The sequence below is a fragment of the Bidens hawaiensis genome, unplaced genomic scaffold (genome assembly GCF_021521415.1).
Source record: "Bidens hawaiensis isolate Kalapana, Puna unplaced genomic scaffold, B.hawaiensis_p1.1 tig00023231_1, whole genome shotgun sequence".
NCBI lineage: Eukaryota > Viridiplantae > Streptophyta > Magnoliopsida > Asterales > Asteraceae > Bidens > Bidens hawaiensis.
The window spans coordinates 193,503-213,598 of NW_027493646.1; the positions used below are offsets into that span (position 1 = coordinate 193,503).

Genomic DNA, 20,096 nt, shown 5'->3' on the forward strand with positions numbered 1-20,096 from the left:
GAAAACAAAACTAGATATAAATGTATATATATATAGGAGGGTTTAGAAAGGAGTTGTTCTACACAAGCGTGTTACTAGCGTATTAGGATATTTATATGTCTTTGTACATTAGCGTGTTACAAGTGTAATAGAGTCGCTTGAACAAATATAAAACATATTTTAACCTAATTGATTACAAAGTGTTTTTTGTTTTATTTTTAGATTTAACAAAGTGTTGTTTACGATTTAATAAGCGTATCACAAGCGTTTTTAACAAAGAAAGAGATAGCCATTAGATGATCCATAAAACATGTAAGAAAGCATTTTATGATAATCCATATATTTACCATTCATCAAATGATGCCATACAAAAAGTACCACTAATTACAATGCATCACAAAAAAAAAGAGAGAGAAGCTAACATCACCATCACTCCGTCCTGTCCAGAATCTCCCTTTCCCAACTCCTTTAAACTCATGTTGGTTGACACCGTAGTTACGGTGTCAACCAGAGTCCCACACACTGATTCGTAGCATGCAGACTGTTGTTTCAGATATTTAATAACCTTTGACTTAAACTCAGTGTCTGGTTCAAACAACATGAGTTTACATGAGTCGAGGGTCTTTGATTTTTCAAATGCGAGTCTAGCCCTAATCTCTTTGATTGTCTTCAACAAAGTGTCGCCTTTCTCTTTCTCAAGATTCATCCTTTCTTTCACCATGTTCTTCACGGTTTTGACAGAAGAATAAATTTTTATTATCTTTTTGAAAATGTTAGTGTGATTGAATAACAAATTAGACAGGTGAGTATATATAGAGTATTTATTTAATTTTCAGTAGTTGAGCCAGTAATTTGATGGAGTTAAGTTTGATCTAGTAAGATATAGCTTAACTTTAATGTAGGCTATCATAACCTAAATATTTTTCCAAGATTTTTGACAGGTTAGTATAATTGTGAGTGATTTCCCAAATTAATTCTGACAGGTGATATAAACACATGAGACAAGTTTGTGCGTTTCCCAAGCACGGGACACCCTTTTGTTTTTTTATTACAGAGTTACTATTCGTCTGTAAGCGTTTCCCAAGTGTGGTACACACTTTTGTTTTGTCTTTGATCCTTTTGGTTATATATACCTACACCACATTTGTGAAACTCATATACCTACATGATAATTAATTATTTGTTTTAGTTAATAATGAATTGCTCGTCATCATCCACAGCCTACAAGGATGTACTCATGAGGCAAATTGAGGATCAAATCGAGGCAGATAAAGCTTGTCGGGAAACTCTTACTGAAGAATTTATAAACACTAGCAACAACTTGGATGCCATGGATGTCATTGCAAAAGTTCTTACTCGAATGCCCGTTAGTACTATCCGAGATCTTGCTGTTTTGTTTATGGTTGATGTAGGACAAAGAGAGCTTGACCAGTTAAAACTTTTGGGCAAGGCAATTCTTGAACTGAATTGCTCAATGGAATGGAAGTTGAAGTTTCTTATGTCACTCAGAGATTAGTATGTGATGGTGTTTCATGAGTATTTATGATGTAGTGGTGGTGTGTTTATATGTGTGTCACTCAGAGATTAGTAGTAATAAAATTTGTATGTTTGTGATGGTGTATTTATATGTGTGTTTTGGTAATAATAAAATTTTTATGTTTGTGTTAAAACATTGATTCAACATGTAACTATTATCTTAAAGTACATTACAAAGTGGTAATGTACATAACATAACATAACAAGTATCTTAAAGTACATAGCAGTCAGTTTTGAAATCATTCAAATTGGTTGTTTCCTTTTCTTAAGTTCAGCAATCAAATCTTCTCTGGTTAAACGAGTGTCGTTATTTTCATGGAATAGCAGTGCTTTCTTGATAAGAGTATTTCTGTGTTGGTTTACATACGAGAGGAGGATTTTGCACAAATACTTTGACCTCAACCTTTTTAGCTGTTTCTGTTGTTCAGGGCCTTCCTTTTTGAAATTACACCCCCATGGTCTCTTCCCATCATATGTCTCCATGTGTCTCATAGCAAAAATACCACAATCTATTCCATCATTTCTTGTTCTCCATGTCATCTTCAATCCACTGATTGTTGCTACTTGGATTTGCTGAGCAATGGGGTGTTTGATTGTTTTAAGATACATGCAAAAGACATTTTTCTAAACAAAATATAAAGCAATTTAAGTATTTTTGACAATTTTATAACAGGTATGTATGTTTTTTGGGTTAAAGGTATATATGTTTACCAGTATATCAGGAGTCTTTCTGTATCTTTCTTCAAAATTCTCTCTAATTGCTTTTAATTTGTCTTCTAAGCTTTCAAACTTTGCATCAGCTGGTATTTCTTGATTTGCACTGTTGTCAAGTAATTCTATCACTCCTGTTTGAAGATTGAAGGTAACCACAAAGAAATGTTCGTGTTGTAGAATTGGCACGAGCACTATAGCAACCTCCTTGAGTGATTTGATTCCAAAAATTGCCATTTGTTTTTCGATGTTGTCTGAAAACACATCCAGTCTTTCTTTGTATGTGTAACCCCTTGACTCAACATAGTGGTCACTTGTCTGTATATTAATTAAAATGCATATGATGAAAGAGTTTATTGAGCTTTTTCTAATAGTACAAACAAAATAGATTAATTTGTACCAGCAGAGTGCTTGAAGCAAAGAATCTGAACGGTGATGCTGCAGATTTGTTCTTTTCTTCATAGTTCATTAGTTCAGTGAATGCATCCATTGCATTGGTGGTTATATAAATTCTAGGACAGTAGCTTTCAAAGATCACCTTGAACGAGTCTGTGTGAGTGGATATGTAGACCTCCTCCCAAATGTCTTCAAGACAAAAAAATATACACTCTGAAATTATTTCTTCATATTCTGTGACACTAGCGGATACGTCAACCTCTCTCAGAAGATATGGAGATTTCAGTGTAATGAGGTTATCACTTGTTGACAATCAAGTGTCAACTGTTAAACATAAAACAACTCATTTTAAATTTGACTGAAAATAATTGTAACTATAATTAAATACATTCAACCCCTTTTGTTTTTTATTTATAATTGTTGGAAATCAAAGTCACAAAATTGCTTTTGTATTAAAGGGATTAAACCACCACACTTGTACAAGACACTTTAGCCACCTATTTATACTAAGACATTACAACATAAAATCTGCATAATCTTAAAACAACTTGCATAACTAGTTGCAAGTTACAACCTTATCTTCCTAGGTATGCTAACCTCCGTTATTTTAAGTTATCATAATATAATTGTTTACACAAAACATCATTTTACTTAATCACTGTATTACCAATAATTAAATACCCTCTTTAGCCCACTCAACCACTGTATTAACAACTTTATCAATATCTGTGCATGATACATTGTTTTCTTGACCTGCATCACCTGCATCATTTTTTTCGACAGCCACTGGATCACCAACACCAACATCTGAATCAACTGCATCACAAAGATGTAATAAGTTTAAAATAATAGCATAAGCGTTTTATGAGCGTTTTAATTATACTTATAATTAATTTAGCCCAAATACCTTTTTGAGCAGCCACTGGACCACCAACACCAACATCTGAATCAACTGCATCACACAGATGTAATAAGTTTAAAATAACAGCATAAGCGTTTTATGAGCGTTTTAATTATAATTATAATTAATTTAGCCCAAATACCTTTTAGAGCAGCCACTGGACCACCAACACCAACATCTGAATCTTGTGTTTTAGGGACCACATTATTAGTGAAACTGTTTTCCCATTCACAACATCTAGCAAAGATATTGTGATTTGATGGATGTCTATCCTTTCCTTGACGGACCAACTCGTTGATCTCTGAGAAAATTTTATCAAATGTCTTCAACTTTTTATCCATTGCCTTATTCCAAAACTGTAAAAAGAAAATATAGTTATTGTTAATTCAAAAACATTTTCAATTTATCCAAACCAGTTGTAATGGAGTTAAATAATAGTCAACAAGCACGATAGGCATTTGCAAACTTAAAGGTGAATAAACGCTTACATAATCATCCAAATGTTGTTCAGCTGTTTGATCGGCATTATCTGTTTCAGTAGTAGCAGCAGCCGCAGCAGCAGTCTCATCAAGTCCCTTCCTCGCAACACTAACTGTCACAGCAGCAGTATCAGCAACAGCCGCATCAGAAGTCTCATCAAGTCCCTTCCCGGCAGCAGTAACGGTCAAAGCAGCAGGAGCAGCAACAGCCGCATCAATCCCCTTCCCGTCAACACTAAATGTCACAGCAGCAGCAGCAGCAACCTCAGTTGCATCTTCTTCTAAGGGAGGACCATTATTCTCCAAGTATTTTTCCATCTTATTAAGAGTAGTTGTTGTTATGTAGTTGAATGCAGGCGTAGTTGAATGCAGGCGTTGTAACGGGAGTCCCAAATGGACCATATTTTTCTGGTATTCATGCGTGTAAAGCATCACAAGGAAGGTGATCGGACCGTTGTATTGAGCGTTGATATCTCTCCATTCTTCCTTTGTCATTATTAAGTTTTAAATAAGATAGCTGCACCAGTCCATATTTGGAATATCCGAGGTTTTATCAATTGCGGCGATGAATCGTTGATTGACTGTTGTTGATTTTGTCACAAATCCTATACAGGTGTTGACCAACACAAGGAAATTAATCTTAAACAGTTTACCAACTCCTTGATCCGCGGCCAGTTTGTCTTTCACATGCTTTATACTTATTCTTGAATTTGTCAGGAATTGCTTTTTGAACAAATCTGTAGTAATATCTTCCCCCAACCTCGGTCTACTCTTGTCTAAAACAGGAATCTTACCCATTGGTATCCCTAACACTTCATGTACTTTTTGTGGTGTTTTCTTAATAACACCGCCCCCAATGTTCAATTCACTTAAACAGTTATTATAGTTCATGAGAAACCAATATCCCAAAGTTGTTGGAGTTTGGGTTACTTGAAGTCTTAACGTTGACCCGAAACCCATTTCTTCTACACAAGTTTTTTGGGTAGTGGTCATTGCCTTCACTGCATCAACAATATTACAAAGTGCACTCCTATTCTTCAATTTTTTGTCTGTAAATTCAACAAAAGGTTTTCCCCTCTCGGTTGGCTTCTTTTCTTTAATGGCTTTCTTTTTTGGACGCTGAAAGTCCGGGTCAGAGGTGTTGTGTTCCACCTCTTTCCGCTTTGACAACAACCTGTCGATTTTTGTGCCAAGGTCTGAATCAGAGTCTTCTTCCACAACATGTTTTGTTTTCACCTTTTTCACCACCATAGCAACTTTTTTAGGCTTCCTTTTATCTCTCTTCTCGTTTAGATGCTTAGCTTTATCAGTCTTGTTTTTTTCGACATCTGAATCACATACATACAATAAACATGGGGGGTAGGGGATAACAAAACTAATCACAAGGAAACAGAAATCTCTTATCAAACATCACATTGATAATTCTCATACCAAAGCCATAACACGCTTAGCATACACTTATAACATGCTTTAATATTATACATATATTTTCAAAAATCAAAGATATGTATTACAATAACACGCTTATAAAACGCTTTAATGCATAAGATGATTTAAACAAATGCTTACATTTTAAGATTACTTAAACCTAAAACGCTAAAAAAAATCATAAATTAACACCTGATCCATCCTTATTCTGAGACCTATCGTACTTGTGCTTCGTCCTTAGTTCCGTTCCAGAAGTAGATGAGTTAGGGTTATTCATTTTGGTTCCGTTCCAGAATAATCAAACCACTCGGGCTTGTTGTTTTGCTTGTGCTTGTGCTTCATAGTAGAAACGAATCGTCGACGGTTTTAAGGAATATTGGGAATAATTATACTTCACAGTAGAAATATTGATTTACGAGGTTGAATTTTGGGTAATTATTTGACCCTTTTAAAATAAGGCGCGTGCTTTTAAATTTTAATCGTACGATATATATATTAGTGGGTGGTGGTGGGTTCAGGTGGTCATGATGGTGGTGGACGGTGGCGGAGGTGTGGTGGTTCGTGGTGGTGGTAGTGGGTAGTGGGTGGTGGTGGCGGAGGTCAGTGGTGGAGGAGGTCGGTGGTGGTGGTGGTGGGTGGGTATAAATATATATATATATATATATATATATAATATTAGTGGGTGGTGGTGGCGGAGGTCGGTGGTGGTGGTGGTGGTGGTGGCGGAGGTGTGGTGGGTGGTGGTGGCGGAGGTGTGGTGGGTGGTTGTGGTGTGTGGTTAGTGGTTGGTGCTGGAGGTCGTTGTGTCGAATGTGGCCGGTGGAAGGTGGCAGTAGGTGGTGTGTAGTATGATTGCGGATATGTAATCCATGAGACGATGACGGTGCTATCCCGTATGATGACCATGATTATTGGCCCAATTATGACGACGACGATGCTAATATAATGGTACCCACATGAATACATGGATATAACAACCTGGGTTGGTGGTGGTTATCATAATGATGTTGCTAACCTATATGGTACGGTTTGGTTACGCCAACCCATACGATGGCGAGTGTAGCTCGTACAATGAGCATGATGTCTATGATGATGATCGCACATATATATGATGATGATAAATTATATGTACATATATGACAATACGCCACACAGACGCGCACACACACACACACACACACATATATATATATATGTTGATGATGATGATGGTGACACCGATGTTTAATGACATGTAACCCGTATGATCGACGACGACCATGATAACGTATACAATGGTCATACTGATGGTAGCATGTACGACTGATGATGTCGTTTGATGACGACAACAATTCATAAGATTTACTTTCATAGTTTCTTGTAACATATTGTTTTGAATGTTGGTTGGTTACATATTTTAGTTTATTGTTTTAATGATGCCTTTTGTATGAAAACTTTTAAAGAATTGGAATTATGGAGTATCTTAAAACAAATCATAAAAACAAAAAAACACTTTGTTGAATACGCTACTGATACGCTTATTAAATCGTAAACAACACTTGGTTAAATCTAAAAATAAAACAAAAAATACTTTGTGAAAAAACACTATTACGCTTGTAACACGCTAATGTACATAAACATATATAAATATCCTAATACGCTAGTAACACGCTTATCCCCTTTAATTTATATTAATAACCATCTTCTATCAAAGTGTCTATTTTCATCCACAGGTTCTCTGCCGTAAAAACTATGCCAATAATATATTGGTTCTTAATTAAAAGGGAGGCAAAACTCAAAAAGCTCCAAAATATTGACTCCAAATATTCAAAAACTCCAAATTACATTTAACACTCCAAAAATCAAATTACACTCCAAATTATTAAAAAACTTTTCCACTCCACAAATTAATCAGACAACACAATTGAAGAAGAACAATCGAATATGAAGCTTATAGATGAAACAATCGAAGAAGAACATGTTTTATACTCCGATGAGGAAGCCAAAGACGACGACGAAGCTCAATCAGACGACACTGAAGGCTACTCCAGCGAGGAAGCCAACGACGACGACGGTCAAGCAGACGATGATATAGCGACGACGGTTATTGAACCCATAAACAGTTTTGCTACTACGAAAAAACCTACAAGGGGGTTGACGAGGTTACCTAAGCTACGTACCGATTATGCAAACTCTGGAGGTGTCAGACTGGTAATGGAGTTTGATAATCTGGGTAGGTTCACTGGCCAAAACAGATCAAAGTTTGCAAGTTTTTTAGGGGATGTTGGAATGGAAATAGTTGGCTTGAGACATTTAAGTTGGAGGGAGGTCACAAAGGAGCTTAGAGATAAACCGTGGGAACAAATAGCAGTTATTCTTAATTTTTATTTGTGCATCTTATATTTTGAGAAGTAATTTACCTTTACTGTATTATATTATGCAGAAATATTTTGAGATTGAGGCGTGTCATAGGCCTTCTTTGGGATTTCCGAAGAAAAATGTATGCCAAATACATTATGCCGAACATCGGTAAACCTCTGAAGCTGAAGGCGATACCCAAGGGACACAGGACGATGATCAGGCAAGAAGACTGGGATTACTTCGTTGAGTACACACAATCAGAGCAGTTTCAGTTATAAATCCTCTACTCTGCAAACGTAGATTGATCGAGTATATATGGTTTATATTTTTTTAAATATAATGAAATGATTATAATGTGTGGTTGAAGAAAAAATCGGCTTCATCAAAGGGATCTCGAGCAAAGAATGTTTTTGATCATCACATGGGACGAGGGGGTTATACCTACCTTCGAGAGAAACTGGTAATCACCGTCAGCTGCTTTCTCTCTAGTTCAATGATTTGTTGTTTGTGTGTCTAATGCATGACCGTCGGCTGCTTTCTCTTGAATATTTTACAAGGTCAAAAAGAAGGAAATTGAATCGGATGAGATCCCTGGCCGTGCATTAATGTGGATGAAAGCAAGGGAGGACAAAGATGGTGCATACAAGAATGCTGTTGTTGAAGGTGTGGCAACCAAATTAGTATGTTTAGTATTAAACTTTTTAAATCATGTTAAAGTCAACTCATTGCCTTATATTGGTGTCAAACAAACTTGAGTCTGTCTAACTTGTCTCAACACTTGATGTGGATACATAAGCGTGTTACTAGCGTATTAGAATATTTATATATGTTTTTGTACATATGCGTGTTACAAGCGTAATAGACTAGTTTGAACAAATATATAACATATTTTAACCTAATCGTTTACAAAGTGTTTATTTACTTACAGTAGTTCATGAAATTTGACGTTTTATGCTTGTAAGGAATCGGCAGTTTGACATTTGTTTTCTTGCAGGTTCAGCATTAGGATCAGATTGCCTCCGGAGCCCTGACACTTGAACCGTGCACAGATGCCGTCACCTTAGTGCTTGGCAAAGAGAAAGGTGGGCTTTTTGAAAGGGATTGGGTACAGATTGACAATAGGTAAATATTGGGGTGTGAGTCGGGTAAAAGGCTCGTTTAAGCAACGGATTGCCCAACTTGAGTATGAGGAGGTGCAGAGAGATGAAGTTGTGAACAGGTTGACGACTCTACTTGAATCCACGAATGCTATGCTAGCAATCCGTGAGAAGGAACAGTTAGCATTTGAGGCCAGGTTCAGACATCTCGAATGATTGTTTCCGCAAATGTCGGCAAGTCAAGTAAGTGATGTATGCTACATATTAATTAATGCATTCGACATACATAATTGGCATTGTTTTTGTCACAATTCGTAGGTAAATCCTGTTCCCAATCAGGTTGGTTCTAACCAAAGTACTAGTGCCGTGGCGCAAAATAAAATGCCAGAACTAGTAAGTATCTGATAGTTTCTTTGTTTATTACAACTTTCCATGTGATTTTTCATTTTCCATAACCTAATAAATTGATTTGTAGGCCAGTTCTGTGGGAAACATCTTAACCTCAGGTGAGGCTGTGCAAAAAAGTCCGCTCCTCAGGTAAGCATTTGACAATTTGATTGATTTTTTTTAAATAATTAACTTTCCATGTGAGTGTGCTGATTTTGCATAAGTTAATTGTAGACCAAGTCTGTGGATAAAATAGTTGTCCAACGGTACTCGCTCCCCATATCGCGACATCAGTAAGTATTTGACAATTTCAGTACTTTTTATAATTCGTTTCTAATGTGATTGTGCTCATTTTCTATTACCGAATTGCAGGCCAAGTCCGTGGAAAAAAATGTTGACCAAACGGTACTCAATCCGCATAGCGCGACATCCGTAAGTATTTGGCAATTTCAGTTTTTATGTTTTATACCCTAATAAGTCTAACAATTCCACTTTCTTTTATATTACCAATGAAGCCTGTAGAGAACAATGTTGACGAAACATCAACACAACTACACCACACTCTAGATAGTAACGGCTCGAAAAAACCATCAGTAAGTATTTGGCAATTTCAGTTTTCCCTTTTATTGTTGATTGATTTCCATCCATAAGCTGATTCATTGAATGGTTTTTAGGTAAAACGGAGAAGCCGTAAAAGAAAAGTTGACGTATCTACGGATGAAGCTTCCCCACCTACTGAAATAAAGGTATGTCCTGCGCGAAACATTGTTAATTTCCCACCAACATGGCATATCCATGGATATGTCCTTATATATTGACTTCAACATGGCATATCCATTGTTAATTTCACATGCTTGTTGATAGGTGTATGAGTGTTGTTTGTGTGTGCATGACAAGCGTAAAAAGGTGGCACGTGGTACAGTTCATTGGTCACCGGTTCCACAACAGTTGCATGGAAAAGCAATCCCGGTGGGTTGCTATAATGTTAGTATTGATGAAGCCATAAATGAACAAGCAATTATTCCTTGTGAGGCAGGTGAAATTGTGACTGTTGGCAACACACATGGTACTTTTGTTGCTTGGCCAGAACACCTAATCTTATGTGACCAGGAGGTTTGTTCCCTTTTACCTTTACCGAACAAATATCTATGTTCATTTTCATTTAGTTTAAAAATGAACACTTGTGTTCATTTATGTTCGTTTGTTTATAATCTAAACTAACGTAATTGAACAAAGATAAACGAACATAAACGAACTTCCCGCCGAAAGGTTTACGAACAGTTAAAGGAACGTTCGGTTCGTTTGCAGGCCTACTATTTTGTTCTATTCAATTACAAAATATGACATTAATTATACATATTTGTTTTTCATATTCTGTTGTTCCAGCTACCACCACTCCCATCCTCAAAAGAACCAGACAGAGCTGGAAAGAAGGCAAAGGCAAAGTACACAACGATAGACATGGTGACCAAACAGAAGACAAGGAGCAGTGCCAAGAAAACCGACGCCTTAGCTAGTATATAGGTAGTCGTTATTTTTGTATTTTGTAAGATATTTTGCATGTACAATTGCTTAAGTGAATATTATTGTTAATATAATTTTTTTTATAATTTTGTTTTGTCATGCTTGCTTATAGCTGTTTTATATTACTGCGCAAAAAATAAAAATAATTATATATTGCCTAATTACACACAATTTGGCCACATAGAACACATTAAATAAGTGTGGCCAAAAGTAAGACAATAGCCACACATGAAATTACAAAAATTAGAGTCTATAAATGACCATTAGCCACAACAAAAAAATTTTTGTGTGACGAAAGGGTACCAAAAACATTGGCTATACTTTCATCAAGTGTGACAAACGGTAAGACAATGACCACACCACAAACTACAAAAGAGTTTTTGACTAGCAAGTTCACATTTTTAGCCACATGACAATAACCTCCAGTGTCTATAAGATATGATTAGCCACACTGTACCACACTATTTGTGACGAAAAGTTTGACAATAGCCACACTTTAAATTACGAATAGCATTATGTGTGACAAACGGTAAGACAATGGCCACACCACAAACTACAAAAGAGTTTTTGACTAGCAAGTTCACATTTTTAGCCACATGACAATAACCTCCAGCGTCTATAAGATATGATTAGCCACACTGTACCACACTATTTGTGACGAAAAGTTTGACAATAGCCACACGTTAAATTACGAATAGCATTATGTGTGACAAACGGTAAGAAAATAGCCACACCACAAACTACAAAAGAGTTTTTGACTAGCAAGTTCACATTTTAAGCCACATTAACAATAACCTCTAGTGTCTATAAGATATGATTAGCCACACTGTACCACACTATGTGTGATGAAAAGTTTGACAATAGCCACACTTTAAATTACGAATAGCATTATGTGTGACAAACGGTAAGACAATGGCCACACCACAAACTAGAAAAGAGTTTTTGACTAGCAAGTTCACATTTTTATCCACATTGACAATAACCTCCAGTGTCTATATGATATGATTAGCCACTCATTACCTCACTATGTGTGACGCAAAGTTTGACGATAGCCACACTTTCAATTACGAAAAGCAAAACGTGTGACAAACGATAAAACAATAGCCATACTATAATCTACAAAGGAGTGTTTGAGTGACAAGTAAACATATTTAGCAACTTTTAATGTAATATCCAGTGTCTATATCATATAATTAGCCACTCTATTATTAAATTTAAGTGGCCATTTCTTTGCTATATCCACACGGTATAGGTCAAAATGCAAGCTTAACACAACCCTATTGGCCACGTTATTGTAAAATTCATGTGGCTGAAATATTAATTCATGCGGCTATATACGTTCAATGGTAACTCATAGGAAATAGTCATGAGGCCATTTTCTTCCGTTTAGCCACACTTATTGGAGAGGCTTCTTGATGGCCAACAACTAATGCTTGTACCCTTTAGCCACACTTATTACCACATAAGGCCACTAAAAACTGTGTGTGGCATATCATACCCACGGTGTCGCGACCTTTGGCCACATATGACCTGAACAAAATATGTGTGGCTAAAGGCCTACGGCCACACTTTTTTCGTGTGACCAAAGGTCAATTTTCAAGTAGTGGCTGCCATGTCCAAAGACGGTATATCGATCTAACTTCAAAATCCAAAACTATCAACCAATGCACCAAATCAAACAACCAACAAACCAAACACATATACAAGGAAGGTAAATGTTGCTGAGGCTGGCACTTTCGCCACCATCATCGACAGCTACAACCAAGGGCAAATCAGCGGATTTGGCAGCACTACTGCCACCATCATCGGCAACGATTACCCCAAAAGTGAACAAACGAGAACAGGAAAATCCGCCTCCGCCGCCCTAGGAACAATATATATTACCACGGAAAACAACAACACTAACGTCGTAGGCAGTGATTACACCCCTCCCCTCGACAACCACAACGATTACCTGATTTGTGGTATGGTAGTCACAAATCGGAGATGTAGTAATGAATCGCCGCAAATTAGAGATTGGTGGTCCTCACCTTCCATTTCATCCTTTCAATTCAAAATGGGTGCCGCGGACGTTGAGTACAACTGTTTTGTCGGAGGTCTTGCGTGTTGAAGAGGCGTTCTCTAAGTACGGAGAAATCATCTATTCAAAGATTATTAATGATCGTGAGACTGGGAGATCTAGGGAACTTGGATATGTTACGTTCAAGGATGAGCAGTCATTTAAGGATGCAATTGAAGGAATGAATGGTCAGAGCCTTGATGGCCGTAATATTATGGATAATGAGGCTCAGTCACGCAGTGGTGGTGATGGTAGTGGCGGTGGACATCGTGAAGTAGGTGGTTATGGTGGAGTAACAGGTTTGGGGATAACTCCAACATCAATTTTTTAATTTAGACCCCGAAGTAATAAAAGGGTCACAAACTGGAACATTTAATTGTTTCATAAAAGAAAGTTTTGATAATTTCAAAACAGTCTTTGAACATAGCGAAAGGGCAAATATGACTCAAACTTTGAATGGAAAACAAGATAAATCATGGAATTTTATTGCGGTGCAACCGACACCATGACTTCTAAACTATCGGATCTTATCTTCTCATCCACACTCGCAAAAGCTTATATACAAACTGAAAATGGTGGGATAATGTATGTGGAAAAGGGGGTACAATTGAGATTTCATTAAACTTAAAACTCTCTAATTGCCTCTATGTTCCATCATTGTCACATAAATTATTTTGCATCAGCAATGTAACAAAAGAACTACGTTGTATAGTTCTAATGCACCCTACCTTTTGTATCCTACAAGACATCCTGACGAGAGTGATTATTGGGTGTGGCACTGAGCGCCAAGGATTATACTATGTAGACGAAGTGACTCAAGGAGGTGTTGTGATGCTTTCTCACCAAACTATTGATAGGGAAGCTTGGTTATGGCACAGACGTTTGGGGCACCCATCTATCGGGTATTTAAATCTTTTATTTCCTAAACTATATGCTACAAATAAAGTGTTTACGTGTGAAGTTTGTGTTCGGGCTAAAAGCCATAGACATTCCTTTTGCCCAAATAACACGAAAGTATTTCACCCTTTTCAATGCTTTATTCAGATATTTGGGACCTGCAGAGGTCAATGGGGGGGGGGGAACTTTTGTTTCTTCTTACTTTTGTTGATGATTGCACACATATGGCATGGATTTACCTCTTAAAATACAAGTTTGTAGTATTTGATAAATTTAAAATGTTTTATACCATGATTCAAACTCAATTCCAAAAGTATATCTAGATCTTTCGGTCTGACAATGGGGTGAATATGTTAATACCCCGATGAAAGAGTTTTTCCAAGAGCAAGGATTAATCTATCAAACTTCATGTTTACATACGCCTAACAAAATGGTACATTCGAGCGGATAAATCATATTCTATTAGAAATAATATGTGCCCTCCTAATTGAATCTCAGGTCCCTGCATATTTTGTCCTAAAGCTGTTGCTACCGCTACTTACCTTATCAATTGTTTACCAATCAAAGCCCATAACCTAAGAATCCCTCTCGAATCCCTATCTGAATTCACTAAATTACCTGCCCCTCTCACTTTACAAACACGAATATTTGGTTGCTTTGCTATTGTTCACATACCCAAAACAAATCAGACCAAACTTGAAATGTGTGCTGAAAAATGTGTTTTTGTCGGATAGGGAACCAATCAGAAAGCTAGATGTTACTGTCCAAAGAGGCATCACATGTATACCACCGTGAACTGTGACTTCCTTGAAACCGAAATTTTCTATAACTCCCAACACAATGGTCAGGGGGAGATAGAGTATGACCCACTGAATTGGTTACAATGGGTACCGTCATTATAAGAAGTTAATCATAGTACCCAAGATGAGTTACTAATCCCACACCAATCTATTGGACCAAGTGCTACAATCCCAAATCCTCCCAACCTAACATATGAAGTAAGTAATTCTCAAACATCTAAATATACAATAGATGAAGGATCTCATGATACTCATATAAATATAACTAATAACCATGAGATAGAATTAGAACAAATAGTGCAGGTGGAATAAGAAAAACCAATACAAGAAGAAAATATACAAGAGTTAACACAAGAAGATAATAGACAAGAAGAACTACCGAGAGATATGTTTTTTCACCAAGAGTCAACATGGGTATTCCAGCAAAGCATTACTCTCCATAAAAACACTGTCAAAATCTTCTAGGTATCACATGGAAACCATAGCCGAAGGGAATCTTTCCAATATTCCAGCAAAGCATTACTCTCCATAAAACACTGTCTAAATCTTCTAGTTATCACATGGAAACCACAGCCGAAGGGAACCTTTCCAAAGAAGGTAAAGATTTTAACTCCTCACTTTACACTGAAAAAATTCCAAATACTGTGGAACAAGCCTTGGAATCGAATAATTTGAAGGATGCAATGGATACATAGATGAAGGCGCTAATGAAAAACAACTCATCGAAGAAACGTGACCTTCTTGCAGGAAAGAAACTAGTGGGTTTCCGTTGGATCTTTACAATTAAACACAAACTATATGGAACTATTGAAAGATATAAAGCACGATTAGTAGCCAAAGGCTATACTCAGACATTTGGGATTGACTACTCCGAAACATTCTCCTAGTAGCCAAGTTTAACACAATACGGTTTCTTTTTTTGATCGCTGCAAACAAAGGATGGCCTCTTCATCAATTTGATGTTAAGAATTCCTTCATACATGGGAATTAGAAGAAGAACTTTATATGGAGGCTCCATCTGGGTTCACAAAAACCTTCAAACAAAAAGTATGCTGATTATAAAAAACCTTTGTACGAGCTTAATTTAACAATCCCCTCGAGCATGGTTCAGCATATTCACTCTTGCAATGAGGACATATTGTTATCAACAAAGCAACTCCGATCATACATTGTTTCTTAAAAAAGAGGTAAAGTCATTACTTTTTTAATTATATATGTTGATGACATGATCATTACAAGGAATGATGAAGAAGAAATGAAAAGGTTGAAAGGCAAACTTGTTCACAGAATTTGAAATGAAGAATTTCAGAAGGCTTAAGTATTTTCTTGGAATTGAGGTGCTGAGATCCAAAAAGGGATCCTTATATGCTAGTCGAAATAAATCTCGATCCGCTAGCTGAAATAGGAATGACCGACTGTAAGTCGGATGACACACCAATGCGAGTGAACCATCAACTTTGTATGAAAGAAGAATCGGAATTAAGAAACAAAGAATGATATCAACGCTTTGTAGGTAAACTTATATATTTTTAACATACTCGATCTGATATTGCACATGCAGTTGGAGAGGTTACCAAGTTTATGCATCAACCTCAAGTTACTCACATGGAGGCAGTATTGAGAATTATAAGATATCTCAAAGGAACTATGGGCCATGGAGTTCTTTGTCAGCAAAACAAACATTTGAAAGTTCAGCTATGTAATGATGCAGACTAGGCAGGAGATCAAGATGACTGTAGAGATACGTCAGGTTACTTCACTCTGGTTGATGGAAACTTGGTAACCTGTAAAATCAAGAAACAAAAAAAGTTGTAGCCTTATCTAGTACCGAAGCCGAATTCCGATGAATTGCACGGGGACTTTCAGAAGTTATATGAGCTGAATTCATAAACTACTGACTGAGATAGGGTTTCTTCCGATCGAAGCAAGCAGGATTATGTGTGATAACAAAGCCGCTATACAGATTTCAGAGAATCACGTTCAACATGATTGTACAAAACACATAGAAGTAAACCGGAATATTATTAAAGAAAAGCTTGATACTGGAATTATAGAACTACCATTAATACGATCAGAAGACCAATTAGCAGATATATTAACAAAGGCAGTTAATAAAAGAATATTCAGCTATTGTTTTGGCAAATTGAGCATCAGAAACCCCATTACTCAACTTGAGGGGGAGTGTTAGAAAATTGTAAGAAGAAAAAATATAATGGAATCAACCTGCATTACTTCACAATTTCATCACCTAATTTACAGCAAACATAGACCGTTTGGGGCTACAATCAAGGGATTACACTTTCCTTTTATTTTATATTTCCTTATAATGGTCATACCTTCATTTTGCATATATTTTTTTCCATTGTATTTTAGAGAAAAAAACACAGAAACACAACAATAACAATCAATAAAATTCTTTTTTGAATATCTATTGAAAACACACCCACAAACATCACTCATTTAGCACCTTGACCAAGAAGTAACACTCAAAAGAGACATTTTGGGTGCCTTTGTGGCGTATGAATCAAACCTTTAACCTTCTTAAGTAGGAACTGATACTCAACCATATTATATCAAACTTCTGTCTTTTCATTAAATTTCCGGTAAGTAGCAGAAGCATGTAATTGTCTAACTGAAGTACTATTTCAAATCGGTTTATAAAAACATAATATAAATCCTAACGATATGATTCTATACAATAATAATTTTAGAAGATGAAAGTAATAAACAAAAGAATCATGCTTCAACTGACTAAAAAATCTAGCTAGGAGTGTAAATTATGTCAAATTGGCAGGTTAATGGTTCGCTTTGGCAAGTTAAATCTGATAAACCGGCCTAAACATGACTTGTATGCTTACTCATGTTATAGGCATCATGCTAACATGGGCACAATGATAATCATGTAACTCATACATGATCTAGCTAATTCACCATTTATCCATACAATTCAAACATATTGGCAAGTCAAAACGGGTTGGTTTGTTGTAACTAAGTTATAATAAAGTAGCAAATGAGTTGCAAGGCTATGAACGAAATGTATTAAAGTTGCAAACGGGTTGAAAAGAATACAAACACCTTGTAAATTCTATAACTTTAAATCTTATCGTTTTTCATGAACAAGAACGCACATATAACTGATAGCAATATAACTTATCAAACAAATACTTTTTCAATAATAATCAAGAAAAAAACCGTCTTATTAGTGTTTGACGATTAACATTTCATCCCTTCAGGATCGAATTTATTAACATAAGCAACTATAAACACAACTAATAATTCCATATTGTTAAGAGACTGCATGTCACTGTTCCAAAGTTAACCATTCCCTTTGCTTATAACTAGAGGTGGAATGCTCTGCTCAAAATGGAAGAAATTTTGTGGATCAACCTTCCCCTTCACTATTGCCAACCTCCTGAAATTTCCCCTAAAGTACTTGTTTCCCACTGCATAGCTTTCAAGTAATTTGTGTTATTTGCATTATCATTTGAACCCAAATCCTAATCCCTATAATTCACATAAGCACCCCTTGGATTCTTTGACACATATGGTGTCATATTCTCATAAATCCTTTTCATCCAACTTACATGCTTTTCTGATGCTTCATTGCTTCCATCTTCCCACTTCTCAAAATATTGTATGTTATACAAATACCCTTTTCGGTGGGGGTAAGGAATGCATGTTTCTTCGATATCATTCATCTTTCCGCCGTGCGGTTCCATTATAAGAATAGGCTTTTCTCTCTCCATACACCATTTCCACACCTATTTCAATGATTCTTCGGGTATTGGATCTTTCACGTAGTCTGATTTACCATTGAAGTAGCTTTTAGGCTCGGGTTTCCTATCTTTAAGAACATTAACACTCTCTCCTCTTGGAAAGTTCGCAAAGTAGAGTACCGATTCAATACAACTCATTTCGCTACAATCTTTTTCTTGTAAACCTAATTCAGGGAAGCTATTAGATACAGTTTTCATGAGTTGATCAACTGATCCAAGAAACATTGAATTGAATCTGAATTCAATTGTTCTTTTGCCATTGTCAACTGAAATAGGTTGTATTATAACTCTAATGAACAGATCTTGACTTATTCTATGCCCTACTTGCTGCCACTTGTTAAAAACATTTGAACCACCTTGCTCTAAATTCTTGAAAAGAGTAAAAACAGTAACTTTTTCAGGAACATAAACTAGATTCACTTTCCATGCAACTACAACACCAAAACTTCCACCTCCTCCTCCTCTAATTGCCCAAAATAAATCTTCTCCCATTGATTTCCTATCAAGAATCCGCCCATTGACACCGATGATCCTAGCGTCGACGATATTATCCGCGGCTAGACCATACTTTCTAACCAGAGAACCAAACCCTCCTCCGCTTATGTGCCCACCGATCCCTACAGTTGGGCCGAACCCAGCGGGGAATCCAAGATTATTACTTTCTCTAGACACCCAATAATACAATTCACCATTAGTTGCGCCAGATTCAACCCATGCAGTGTTCTTACCGGACTCAATTGTTACGGATCTCAATTCCTTAAGATCAAGAACAACAAATGGGGATTGATCATGTGAAGTGTATGAAACGCCAGCATAGTCATGCCCGCCACTTCGAATTCGGATTCGAAATTTGAAACTTTTCGAACAAAGTACTGCGGATTGTACATGGGAATATGTCAAGGGTGTGATTATGGCTAAAGGCTTTGGAGTATTGGAGGTGGCATATCTTAGGTTTATGGTGTTTGATTGAAGAACAGATGAATACTTTGTGTGTTGTTGTGTGAATACAAATTCTGATTTTGTGGCATTTGAATTCTTAGTAAGACACTGAAGATATCTATCATCAAGTGTTTGTGGAAATGCTGAAGAAAACAAAGCTATAAGAACCCCTAGAAGATATGGAAGAAGTTTAGTGTTTTAACTCCATATTATTCGTTTGTTTCTTCTAAAAACCAAAGCGGCATATATATACACGTAATACACATCATGATCCTCATCCATATGGACAGATGTATGAACTTCGTTTTGGTGTGACACAAACTCACAGGTGTCACATAAGCAAGTGTTGATGACGAAGGATTCACAGGTGGTTGCAATGTTACAGCTTCTTGGTCAAACTCTACGACTAAGAAAATGGCTCTACCATTTTCTTGAAGTATATCATTGTATAATTCAAATTTGGTAACCAAATTCGAAAACATACGTGTGCATTCCTTTATATTCATCTAAATCCCTGGTTAATAGTTCAAAAATGTTCGAATACGTACGAACATAACCGAAATCCTTAATTAGACATGAAAACCTGTAAAGATGAAGTAGCTGATGGAAATTGACTTACTCATCTGCAACATCAATATTGATCAAATGTTGATGGTTATGTATATATGCACATGCATGTATGCTAATTTATTGAATGAAGAGATGGAAGAACTCAAGCTTTTCAGTTTTAAGTTCAAAGTTTTATAGCTTCCAGTATAAAACAATAACATAATCTGATATTTACATATGAGAGAGATGCAGCAAGAATTGATCTTGTTTTGTTTATTCGTATATAAAAAGTACTGAA

The 20,096-nt window shown here is 36.4% G+C and overlaps 1 pseudogene; it reads right to left on the bottom strand.

Moving 5' to 3' along the window:
- Positions 1–17,735: 17,735 nt before the first annotated feature.
- On the bottom strand, positions 17,736–19,444 carry LOC143567186 (monolignol oxidoreductase AtBBE-like 15 pseudogene; annotated as a pseudogene).
- Positions 19,445–20,096: the final 652 nt, after the last annotated feature.